Below are 13,600 nucleotides of genomic sequence, written 5' to 3'. Positions count from 1 at the left end.
CGGGTATTGGAGTGCATGAAGGAAGGTAAAGGGAGCTGCCAAAGACGAGTTAGAGGCTGACTTGAAGGAAAAGCACTCGATCGAGAAGATTCATGGTTCGATCAAGTGGATTGGCTGGACAAAGGGGTCGATCGAGTTGTTCCATTTGCTCGATCGAAATGATGGTTATGAGAGTTCCTCGATCAAGAGCTTTATCTGCTCGATCGAGAGGAAATACTGGAGAACACCTCGATCGAGTGGTCTGAATCCACTCGATCGAGAGGTTTATTAGTCTATGCGGGCTTTAGTAACCCGTGATAGTTTATTTTTGTTAAGTTTGCATTCCCCTATTTAACAAAAACGTAATTAGGTCATTAGGATCTATCTTTCACATACTTTTCACACTTTTGCTTTGAAACCTACTGCTTAATCTTTCTCTTAATCCTTGGTCTTTGCTTGACTTGTGGATTGTTCTCTACGCCGGATTCATAAAGATTGTAATCACTCTATTACTCCTTAATCTTAATACTTATTACTTTTCTTACTTTAATCTCTTGTTCTTTAATTATCGCTTTTGACCTAATCTCGTTTTTGCTTAATTATTATTGTTTTATCATGTTTCTAATTAGCATTCTTAATATTATTATTCCTGACACCATTAATAACATGAGTAGCTAATTCCTTTTATGTCGGGACTAGGGAATCCATGGTAGGATTGTGACGAAGTAGAGAATAGGTTAGATGATTTACTTGTGAGAATCTGTCTCCATAACAATTTACCTGTAACATCATTTGAGTTGAGTGCACGCTTCTAAATTACATTAATCTGGTTAAGTTTACTCCTAGATCGGAAGATTGAATTGAATAGACCTGATATGGACAATAGACTACCCTAATGAGAACAGAAGTTAAGTTAGTGGAAATCTAGGGTAGAAAGTGGACCGGAAGGACCTTTCCCTTATCCTTCTCACAGTAGATTGTTTAGGTTATTTGCAGCTGAGTCGATAGACTACCATGGTGAACCGAAATCTTGGCATACTTTCTTTATTTGATCATCTTTATCACATTTTCTACTTTTACTGCTCTTACTTAATTTCTCTTTCCTTTAATCTTTTAGTAGTTTAGAAATCAAAATCAAAACCCCCACTTTGTGACCTAATAGACGGACCCTTAGACAGATATCTTGCCTCCCTGTGGATACGATCCCGACTTCCCTAGCTATATTAGTTAGAGAGCAGTTGGTTATTTTTGGTAGGTATACGATTAGCCTGTCAAATTTTGGCGCCGTTGCCGGGGAGGCAATAGCCCTATCTGTTTTTTTGTTTCATTTATCTTATCCGTCTCAGGGATTTTTTATTCCTTGAGACAGTTCCCACTTATTTCTTTCAGTATTGTGTATGCCCAGGTCAAACAGGTCGGAATTAGCCACAGCTGATCCTGAGCCAGAGAGATCTTTTCGTCATAGACTCCGTCTGCAAAGAAAGATTCGAAAGGAAGACTTGAGTACTTTCGAGCCCGAGCTACAACACTTTCTTTTCGCAGAAGACCCGTCTTTTGAAGAAGACAATCTCATTTCTGTTATTAAGCCAGTAAAGATGCATAACATAGCGAGTCATTCAGAGCCCACCGCTGCGCTCAATTCCCAAAGGTTTCAAGCTCTCAACTGAGGATGGTAACACTTTTGATATCCATCCGTCTTATATAAATTTGGTAGAAAGAAATCTTTTTCGAGGTGAGGCGGGTGAAGATCCGCAAAAGCATATGGAAGTCTTTACTGACTACTGCTTTACTATTCCCGCTACTAAGGGAGTAACTCAAGACAAGATAAAGGAAGTGCTATTTCCTTTTTCATTGACCGATGAAGCCAGGGAGTGGCTCACTGACTTTGATCGCACTGCAGCCGGTATCACCAACTGGATAACCCTTGCTCTTGCCTTTTACAAAAGGTACTTTCCTCCACATCGCACTAATCAGCTGAGGGGAAAGATTACGAGTTTCAAATAGGCCCCTATGAGAATTTTTATGAGGCTTGGTGTCGATTCAAGAAGCTAGTGAGGTCGCTTCCTCACCATGGATTTGATCAGTGGTTTTTATGCAACCAGTTCTATAATGGGTTGTATGATGACCACTGAGCTATACTAGATGCCTCATCCAACGGGGGATTCCAAAAGAACATTGATGATGATAAGGGATGGGGTATTACTGAGGAGATGGCGACCCATTGTGCTGAATATGGGAATCCGAGAGATGGCATTCAGACTGTTCACTCGGTCGATAATGCGGTTGTGGCTCAGCTAGAAGCCATGAATGCTCGTTTTGACAGATTGGAAATACAAGCTACTGGTGATCAACAGACAGTTCATCTGTTGACTAGACAGGAAACTCTCACTTGTGGGAGATGTGGGAGCAATGAAGGTCACACTGCTATTGACTGTCTGACAGAGAAGGAACAAGTCCTTGCCTTTCAACAATATAGGCAAGTAGGAGGTTCCTATTACAATAATAAAAGGGCAGTCCATCCCAATTTGAGGTGGACAAGCCAGAATGTTCTTAATCCTAATCCTCCACCGCAGCAGCAGCAAGCCTATGTCCCTCCTCACAAGGCTCAACATGGCTTCCAAAAGCCTCATTCTTTTCCTCCACCGAATCAAGGAGCTTCATCTTCTAGTGGGGTAAGTGAGTTGACTGAGTTAAAGATAATGATTCAATCATTTACAAAGCAATTGCAAATGAGTGACCAACAGAAGGAAGCTTCAATCAAATAGCTTGAAAATCAAGTTGCTCAGTTGGCCGCAAGCCAGTCCATGAGGAAACCGGGTCATTTGCCGTCTCAATCTACGAAAAATCCGCACGAGACAATAAATTTGATTAACCTGAGAAGTGGTCGCTCTTATGAAGGACCAAAACGGTCAACTTTTGAGGACATATCAGACCCGAGGAGTGCTGTTGCGGAAGATGAACAGTTGTCTAATGCTCAAATTATGCCTAGCACGAAGAAAATACTCGATCGACTGATTTCTGGTGGTCGATCGAGTAATATTGTTGAAGAAAATGCTCGATCGAAAGGTTCTGGTGTTCGATCGAGTAATCTGGATAATCAAGGAATTGATCGAGAGGTTAAAACCACTCGATCGAGTGAAAATTCTGAAGAAATCTCTCGATCGAGTGGAATTGTGCCTCGATCGAACATTGTGGATATAGAAGAACTCGATCGAGAGGATGAAACTGCTCGATCGATTGAAAAGTCACCTAAAAGGCCTCGATCGAGAGGTAAAAAGACTTGATTGAGTGAAAAAGAGTTTGAACCCGCTGTTACATTGGAAGAAAGGAATAAAGGGCTCGAAATTCCTATTACTGCCCTTTCCAAGGCGTTTACAGAACAACAAAGCTAATCAACAGTTCGGGAAATTTGCCAAACTCTTGAAAAGTTTATATGTTACTGTTCTATTCGCCGAGCTGCTCATTCAGGTACCCTCTTACTTAAAATTCATGAAAGAAATCTTGGTGCGTAAGAGGCATATAAATGATCATGAGACGGCAGCCTTAACTGAAGTAGGGACTGCCTTAGTTCAGAGTAAGCTGCCACCTAAACAGTCTGACCCGGGTAGCTTCTCAATTCCGTGTCATATAGGAACCCATTTGATTGATAATGCGCTATACGATCTAGGTGCTAACTTGAGCGTCTTACATTTGTCTCTCGCTAGGAGACTCGGTCTGACCAAATTTAATTGCACTAACATGACCATTTAGATGGCCGACCGTAGTATATCACGGCGATTAGGAGTTATAGAGGACATACCTGTCAAGATCGGGATATTCTTTATTCCCGTAGACTTCGTAGTTTTGACATCCCCGAGGACACTCACACCCCTATTATTTTAGGGACACCATTTTTATTCACTGCTCGTGCAGTGATCGATGTCGGGGGTAAGACACTTACATTTCAGATAGAAGATGAAGAATTGATTTTTCATCAGTCTAAATCTCGTAGGGCTCCCATGCAAGCTCAACCTTGCAATGCCCTATCCTCCTCTGACTCAGATATAGACACTCCAGCTGAGAATGTTGAATTTTGTGCTGCTATTGTAACCCCTCCGCCTCAGAATGAGAGCGAAAAGGAGGAACATTCTTCTGTTTTCCTTGCTGCAGGTACATATGAAGTGGGTGCTGGAGTCGTCAACGGTCAAAGTGCGGTTAAAATCAATCAGAATGGAGATGCCGATGTTAATGGGAATGACAAAGGGAGGAAGAAAGTTCGTGCATACGTGGACGTCAACTTCTCTCCTTCTACTGGTTCAAATTCAAACTCATGGAGATCGAAGAGGATGGTCAAAGATGCTGAAGGGACCTCCTCAAGACAAAAGCCCTCCTTTGGGCTACGAAAATGTTTTGGGCAATAAACGGGGAGTGCCCCGTGTAACAATTTGTAAAATTTAAATTTCCGTCGGGTTTCTTTATTGCGTTTTTAGGACTGTTAGACTTTAGTTCAACTAGCGTAGCTTTTATCGACTATAGACTGCATATTTTATGATTTGGTATTGTTGGGATATGTTTTTGCGTGTTTTTATGCAGGTTTGGGGAATTTATATAGCATTGGGATGAGTTGCACGAGAAAACAATTCGATCGAGTACTTTTTGTACTCGATCGAGAGGAATGCCCAAGGAAAGTGATCGATCGAGTAAAATCTGGCACTCGATCGAAATGTCAAAAAAGAGGAGTTCTCGATCGAATGAAAAGATGTTTGATCGAGTAAGGTTGCTGCAAAGGTTCTAGATCGAGTAGTTTGAAATCACTCGATCGAGTAAATTTGGTTATTACACGCAGGGAGTTACCCTTTTAGCTTATATTTTTCATTCCTTTATTTCATTCTTCATTTGCTCTTCTCTTTCGTGCGATAAACCCCCATTTCCTCCATAATTCTTGCCCCAATACTAAATCCAACACCCACATTATCATCCTTGCTAATAAATCGACTAAAGCCCTCAATCATCACCTTTAAATTCCCCTTTGTTGCGTTTAATTTGGGCTATTAGGGTTTACGGGTTTTCTATTCAAAATCCGTCATTTTGCATTGTTTTTCGTCGATTTTTCTTGCTTAATTGTTGTGGGTAATTATCAAGTAAGTATTCCCTTTACTCTTTTGCTGTTTAATTTCTTATTTCGAGTTTAATTGAGCATTTAGGGTTTAGGGTTTTGCTGGTTTCATTCAAAAATCCGACTGAATTTGGGGTTTTTGTGTTTAATTTGATTAATTAATTGAATTCCCCCTTTGCTTACTTGATTAGGATGGAAAGTAGCTCCCTTCCCTCGACTAGCTCGACTGTTACTCCATCCTCGACTGAGACGGTGGTCCCTGCAGTCACCGCCGTCATTCCGACTGTTAGTACCCCTATTTTACCTGCTGTTACTGTTGGTACTACTTCTACTGCTGTTGCTAGCTCCGTCTCTATTTTGGCTAGCTCCGTTTCTGCTGTGGCTGATTCTTTTTCAGCTAGCACTGCTGCTAGCTCTTACAGCTACTGCTAGCACCTCTGGTACGGTGACCACCCCTGCTGCGTGGTCACCAGCTGTCACAGCCGTTTACCGGGCTGCCTTAGTACCTCGCCCCGCTACTGGACGGGCTTCTTCTTCAGGTACTAGAGGATGGGGTCGCAGACGAGCCGCAGCCACTGATGGCCAGGTCCCGATCCGTGTCGATGAGTCTCTTGACCCGCACCCCGACTACCCCGAGGTACGTTTTGTTAACGCTATACATCATACTCATTTCTTTGCTTTAGAGAGCTGTGATTTTGCTTCAACGAAGTTTTTGTGTCGTAAGTCGCTTGAGAGGTTAGGTATTTACGAGGCCGTAGTTGAGATATTGAACGGGACGAGGATTGATGGCCTAATTACCATGAGTGCCATGACCAACAGGGAGTTGACCCTCGAGTTTTTCAGCTCCTTCACTTTTTCTGCCAGCGCATACGCCACTGACCCTCGTAGTTCTTGTGTTTCCTTCCAGTTATTTAACTGGACCACGACTTGGTGGGACCATTTTTGGCCGTAAAGAACCAAACATTGTGAACAACATTAAGTTGTCTATTCTCGGGGGTTATCTGAACATCAATAGCGAGGGCCCCTTTGTGCTTAGTGTTACTTATTTGACTGCTCAGTACTTTCACACTGTGGAGCAGGACACCTCGGGCACCATTGTCTGCGGTGGCATAGCCACTTTTCTTGCCCGTTCTATCTTCCCCGTCTTCCCTCGTGACTTACAGCACCTAGACACTGATAGGTACCTTGACCTGGTAGCTATGTTGTCCATGACTTGGCTTGCATCTAATTAACAGACTTGGAAGATATGTGGTTCCTTGTCTGAGGTCTTACCTTGCACCACCCTACCCCGTCTTGTCCCTTTGCCTACTGTACGGGGTAGGATACCTCCACCACTATCCATGTTTCACCTCCCACTTGCTCCACCTCCTACCATGTCTGATTCTAAGAAGCGGAAGAGACCTGAGACCAGAGAGGGATCCACACCTTCTACGGGTGGCCAGACTTCCACGGCCATTCCTACCCCGATCCCTACTCCTACTCCTACTCCTACACCTGACCAGACACAGTTTGCTTCTTGAGCTTCTTAGCAGGCAGGCTCGTATGGAGAGGGACATAGCTCTTGCTTTGTTCCCTCTATACGAGTATCACATGAGGCGAGGACGTCCTGTCCCCGAGGGCTGGCCACACCCGTCTTTCTACCGGTACCCAGCTGAGGGGTACCCACAGCCGGCTAGCGAGGCAGACACCGTTGAGGAGGAGGAGAGAGTATGCGCTGAGGAGATGAGGAGGAGAGAGCAGCAGGTGGACCCATACTTTACGGTGGAGAACGAGGCTGACGAGTAGCTACTGGTCTACTCACTTCCCCAGTTTTCCGGCTGGTTTGCGGAAGTTCGTGTTTTGTATGTATATTCTTGCTCTTTTATTTATTTTTGTCTCCTTTTTATTTATTGTTTTTCATGGATTTATTGGTTGCTTTTACCCCGTTCCCACTATTTATCTGCTGGTGTATTCTGGAGGACAACGAGGGTGTTGTCCCTTTTGGTTTGGGGAGGGTAATGCATCCTTTGAGTCTGCATTTGCATTTGTTTTTGCATTAACGTTTCCTTTTTCTGTTTGCATTGTAGTTATTTATTTCAGAATTTTTTTTTTAAAAAAAAAAGTAGAAAAATTTCAAAATCAAAAAAATATTCACGTTTCATTTTGCATATAGGTTGAGTCGGAACGGTTGATTTCCGTGATGGTATTGCACTGTAACCTGTCATTTTCACTTGAGCCTTGCACTTTTATTGATAGTTATTAGCTGAGTCTTGCGTATATCTACGAGTTTTTGTTCAAACATAGCTGACTGTGTAGACTTGACCTGATAAATTGGCAACCTACTTACAATTTCTGAGATTTAGAGCCATATAACTGGTGACATTCATGACCAGTTTACATAGGAATTGAGAGTAGTACTGCTTGCATAACATGTTTATCACTTTTGCACGTTTATGAAATTCGATTTCTTGTCAATTGCATACATTCGGGTTTGAGGTCGGCGTCACATGCAGGGAGGTGCTTGCAAAGTTTCCCCCTTCTTTCATTTTTCACCCATTTAGCTCCACTTTAGCCAAATTTAGCCTTTTGACCCATTAGCTACACCCAAAACTAAGCCTGCCTAGTCAAGCTAGTTTAGTGTGTTATTTGTGGTATGTTCATCCTCGTGCGAGTTTGGCTCGTTCTTATTGCTTGGAGTTGGTGGAAATATGAGAAGGAGGGAATGACAAAAAAGACATATAAAAAAAAAAGAAACGTGTGAAAAAAAAAAGAGAAAAAAATTTGAAAAAAAAAATGTGAAATCACACGGTGAGCAGAAGGAAAAAAAGAAGAAAAGGAAAAAAAAATGAAAAAGTTAATTGTTTTAAGAAATAGGACCATATTAAAAAGGGAAGTTTGTGACGGTCTACTCCTTTGTTCTTATTCATATATTTTTGAGGAGATAGTGTATTTGGTTAGTGAGATTTGTGCTATGGAAGGCACTTGTGTTTGATTTTACAGTCACTTGAGACTCGGATAATTTCATATGGTCTTGTTCCGGAACTAGCTTGGCGCTTATACCTCCACATTTCCATAATCTGTTTTGCCCTTTCTCACCTGAACCTAACTTTCCCAAATCATTTGTAAGCCCTCGTCTATGACGGACATTGTAGGTTGGAGTGTGTGCATAGTACTTGAATCGTCTATCATCTTTGTTGCATCCATGTTATGTAGGTCGCAGTTTAGGTGAGTGACTGTTTCTCTTCCTCTCTTATACATATACATTTCACCCTTTGCTTCATGAGAGAAGAGTAACCTCGTGAGAGTCCGATTTTGTTAGTCTTGCAAGGTCGATAGGTCAGCTTTATTTATGGACATCTTATAACTCGTTTGCGTATTGACAGCTGTAGCTATGACTTTTAATTTTCGTTTGCATTAAATTGGTTCAAGTAGACAAGTTATAGCTAGCTCTGAGATTTCATTTCCGTTCCATTAGTTTGCATTTAGTTTACTCGAGGACGAGTAAAGGTTAGATTTGGAGAGATTTGATACGTGCAATTTATATAGTCTTTTTAGCCTTTTATTGCACGCACTTCTATGCCTTTTTGTATCGTTATTTATTGCAAAATGCCCCGAATTGGCTACTTTAGTTTATTTTGTCTAATTTGCAGAAATGAACCTGAAAGTGGTGGAACCGCGACCTATTCGTCCTATTTAGCATGCATTACGAGGAGACGGGAGTGTTAGAGCGAGAGTCGTGTCTTGGAGTACGTGAAGGAAGGTCAAGGGAGCTGCCAAAGACGAGTTAAAGGCTGACTTGAAGGAAAAGCACTCGATCGAGAAGATTCATGGTTCGATCGAGTGGTTTGGCTGGACGAAGGAGTCGATCGAGTTGTTCTATTTGCTCTATCGAATTCCTGGTTATGAGAGTTCCTCGATCGAGAGCTTTATCTGCTCGATCGAGAGGAAATGCTGGAGAAGACCTCGATCGAGTGGTCTGAATCCACTCGATCGAGAGGTTTATTAGTCTATGCGGGCTTTAGTAACCCGTGATAGTTTATTTTTGTTAAGTTTGCATTCCCCTAATTAAGAAAAACGTAATTAGGTCATTAGGATCTACCTTTCACATACTTTTCACACTTTTTCTTTGAAACCTACTGTTTAATCTTTCTCTTAATCCTTGCTCTTTGCTTGGCTTGTGGATGGTTCTCTATGCCGGATTCATAAGGATTGTAATCACTCTATTACTCCTTAATCATAATACTTATTACTTTGCTTACTTTAATCTCTTGTTCTTTAATTATCGCTTTTTCCCTAATCTCGTTTATGCTTAATTATTATTGTTTTATCATGTTTCTAATTAGCATTCTTAATATTATTATTGCTGACACCATTAATAACATGAGTAGCTAATTCCTTTTATGTCGGGACTAGGGAATCCATGGTAGGATTGTGACGATGTAGGGAATAGGTTAGATGATTTACTCGTGAGAATCTGTCTCCATAGCAATTTAACTGTAACATCAATTTAGTTGAGTGCACGCTTTTAAATTACATTAATCTGGTTAAGTTTACTCCTAGATTGGAAGATTGGATTAAATAGACCTGCTATGGACAGTAGACTACCCTAATTAGAAAGAAAGTTAAGTTAGTGGAAATCTAGGGTAGAAAGTGGACCGGAAGGACCTTTCCCTTATCCTTCTCACAGTAGATTGTCTAGGTTATTTGCAGCTGAGTCGATAGACTACCATGGTGAACCGAAATCCTGGTATACTCTCTTTATTTGATCATCTTTATCACAATTTCTACTTTTACAGCTCTTGCTTAATTTCTCTTTCCCTCAAATCAAAATCATAACCCCCACTTTGTGACCTAATAGACGGACCCTTAGACAGATATCTTGCCTCCCTGTGGATACGATCCCGACTTCCCTAGCTATTTTAGTTAGAGACCAGTTGGTTATTTTTGGTAGGTATATGATTAGCCTGTTAGGACACATACTCCAACAATCTCCCACTTGTCCGAGGCAAGTGTGCGTCACCAATTCTCTAGTCCTATTACTATCTCCCACTTAATGCAAGATGTCTTTTAGGTCGTCCTTGCAAGTGATCATATCAAGAGTGGTTTCCTCGATCTGGAGAGTGACTGTCTGACCGGAATTATCTACCATAGATACCTTCCGAGCGTGGCCACGCATTTTTAGTTCACTACTCCTCGAGTGTCCCTTAGATTATTAAATAACCTGATAAGGGGGTGGACAATTCCTATCGAACTATTCCCTTTGTTTAGCCACAGCTCATCATGACCCAAAATATGCCCTTTAGACCTCATTAACGAAAATCGTAGAGCATAATTTAAAGTCACTCAGAAACCGTGCCAACTTGGGTGAAGAGTCTTTAGTCAAAGAATTGACTCAAAAGAATACTATAGTAGCACTCGCCACGACGAGGCTATATGAATTACCAGAACTCTATAAGCGATCACAGCCCGGCAAAGTGTCTCTTACAGTCTGTCTATGTGAATGACTAGTCATCTCTTATGACCCTATGGCATTTGAACTTGCCATCAATGGACTCACAATCTAGTCACTTAGAGACGTCACCTCATATAAGTAACTAGGGGCAATTACTATGTTAATCAAGTTCACTTTAATAGGGTTCAATATTGTCTCAACAACCTATTTGGATAAAACAAAGTAATTGAATAACATAAAATAAAAGAGTTTAAAAAGAAACTCAAACGATAAATGCGATTATCAGATATGAATAATAAATACAATATCATTACTTCATATCTCATAATCTAATACAAATTAGGCATATGCTTAAGACCCATGGAAGCTACATGTCGGTCATGCGTAGCCTGAGGTAGAACCTTGGTTAGAGGATCAGCAATATTATCATCTGTCCCAACCTTACCAATCTCTATTTCCTTCCTTTCAATATAATCTCTAATCATATAAAATTTTCTGGGTACATGTCTAGACTTTTTACTAGACTTGGGTTCTTTAGCTTGAAAGATGGCCTCTCTATTATCACAATAAAGTGTGATGGGATCTTTGGCGGAAAGGACTACCCTTAGTCCTTCTAAGGATTGCATAATCAATAAAGATTCCTTGGCAGCTGATACCGTCGTCAGGTAACAAAAATAAATACCTAGATACAACTAACAGAAGTTAGCAGCAAGTAAGGTCGATCTCCACAGGGAGATGGGAAAATTTCAGCCTTAATTAAGTTCGTCTAGGTAACCAGTTCTAGGGGTTTAAGTTGTATGTTCTATTCTAATGAGAGTAAGGAAAAGAAAGAAAACAAGAGAGTGACGATCAAACAAGCAGGGGAAGAGTAGCTAAGACAGTCGGTTCACCATGATTCGCTAGTCATGCAATTTAGGTCTCATATCAATGCAAGTATAGTCTATGGGGCAACGAATAACTCCTTACGGTCTGAATTCGCCCTAAAACACAAATAGCTTAGCTTCCGCCCTCACTAAGTGCCCTAATGTTCGCTACAAGTCTCACCTTTCCAATCTCCCGATCTAGGTCGAGGTTTACTGTAATTTCTTGACTAACTGCATCGACTCAATTAGGCAAAAATAATTAACAGCAATGATTAACAACATAGGCTAAACTAGCATTAAACCTAATAATTCAATTTGCACTTTCTTTAGAATCATGGCTCCCCTATGTGTCAGCAAGGGAGATTAGCAATGCATAATTATCGGGGTAACAACAATCGCACATAAGCAAGAGAAATTCAACATGATAACAAGGCGATGAAAGGATTGAATAAAAGTAATTGAAAGTAAAAAGGAGAAAGAAATAAAAAGCAATAAATGATTAAGATTAAGAAATAAAGGAGAGTACTGATACCGATTACAAGTTTACGATCCAAGCAATAGTTCTAGAGTAAGAGTATGAGAGTGAGAGAGAGATAGAGATGTCGCAGTCAAGGGATAAAGAAGAAGTAATATCACGTACTCCTTAACCTAACTTAAATCCTAATTACAAAGCCCAACTCGAAATACGGTAAAAACACGCATACAAGGTAAAACCTCTCGATCGAGGAGAATGAAACCACTCGATCGAGGACATATCCAACAATTCCTCTCGATCGAACAGGAATGGGTTTCGATCGAGAACTTCTTGGATCTGCCCTATCGATCGAACATCAGATCAGCTCGATCGAGTGAATCTTCGATGGATAAAGCATTCGATCGACTAAATAGTTAGTCAATCGAGCTATATTAGCACATAGTGTTGGAATATCTGTCCTCCGAAAATAATGCGATCACGACTGTTAATCATGATGATCACATGTTTAAATCTCATTATAAAGAATACAATTGGGAAGTAATATTGTTACTGTCAACTGGTCAACATATATCGGTAATGATTGGCTGACTAGAGTTTGACATTACTGTCGTGCGACGGTGGTGATCAGTTGACCCCCTAGGTCATACCTATAGGGCAACACTCTTAATTGATTATTTAATTAATTGTATAACGTTACGAGTTAATTAAATTATTTGAAAATTGACGGACGATTTTGGAGGTAAAATTTACGTATCAAATTAAAATGTGATTATATGAGATACGGTCTGAGTAATTGAATCGTATCATTACTCGGATGAAATTATTGTTTACAGAAACAATTAAATTTGAATGAATTATTATAAATACCATTTATAAATTGGTAAAATATTTTGGCACAAGTAATTATGAAATTACTAAGTCGATTTTTGTATGTGACGTATTTTTATTAATACGTTGATTTTAATATGTTAAAATACATAACAAATTTATGTGACATGTGACATGTGACATATTGACAATTGACAAAAATAATATGGAATCCATATTAACTAAAGTGCCGAAAATGGAGGAGTATTAGGCTTAATATTGTGTTTATATTATAAGTGGTAAACATAATGATTAAAAAGCAAGAGTAGCCATGCAACCCTATTAAACCTTGTGAAGACAAATGTGGGCATGCATTGGCTCCCCTAAACACCTCCTCCCACCCGGTTTTCCTAGAAAGAAAGGCAAGGGTTTTGTCTTATATTTTTACATATACACTACTTAGTTTTAGTTAGTGTATTATTCATTCAACTATTATCCAAAATTAAGATTTCTAGAGAGATAAAAAGCTCTCTTATTCTTCTCCATAATACCGAAATTGTTAAGTGTTCATAATAATTTTGGGTCAATTTTCTACTAGATTAATATTATACTAGTACTTATAATATTAATTTGAATTAAGAGAAAGCTTTGGGTATTAATCCTAAGGAGAGATCCTACACTTGGATCTTGTTCTTCCATCTTAGGAAAGCTCAAGAACAAAAGAAAAGGAGATTTCTTTTGTGCCCAATAAAACCGAAATCACCAATGTAAGAACATGATTTCTCCTCTATTTTATCATATTGTTTGCATGCATAAAATCCACATTTAATTTTATGACAAATTAATTAAGACATATATGAGTATGTTAGTATGTATAAATATCTACATTTCTCTCAATCGGTATCAAGAGCCACAGTTGTTTGCATGCAAATCGGTTAAAAGTTTTTCCG

Source organism: Silene latifolia, chromosome X (genome assembly GCF_048544455.1).
Source record: "Silene latifolia isolate original U9 population chromosome X, ASM4854445v1, whole genome shotgun sequence".
In the NCBI taxonomy this organism is placed as follows: domain Eukaryota; kingdom Viridiplantae; phylum Streptophyta; class Magnoliopsida; order Caryophyllales; family Caryophyllaceae; genus Silene; species Silene latifolia.
This window is presented reverse-complemented; position numbering follows the sequence as displayed.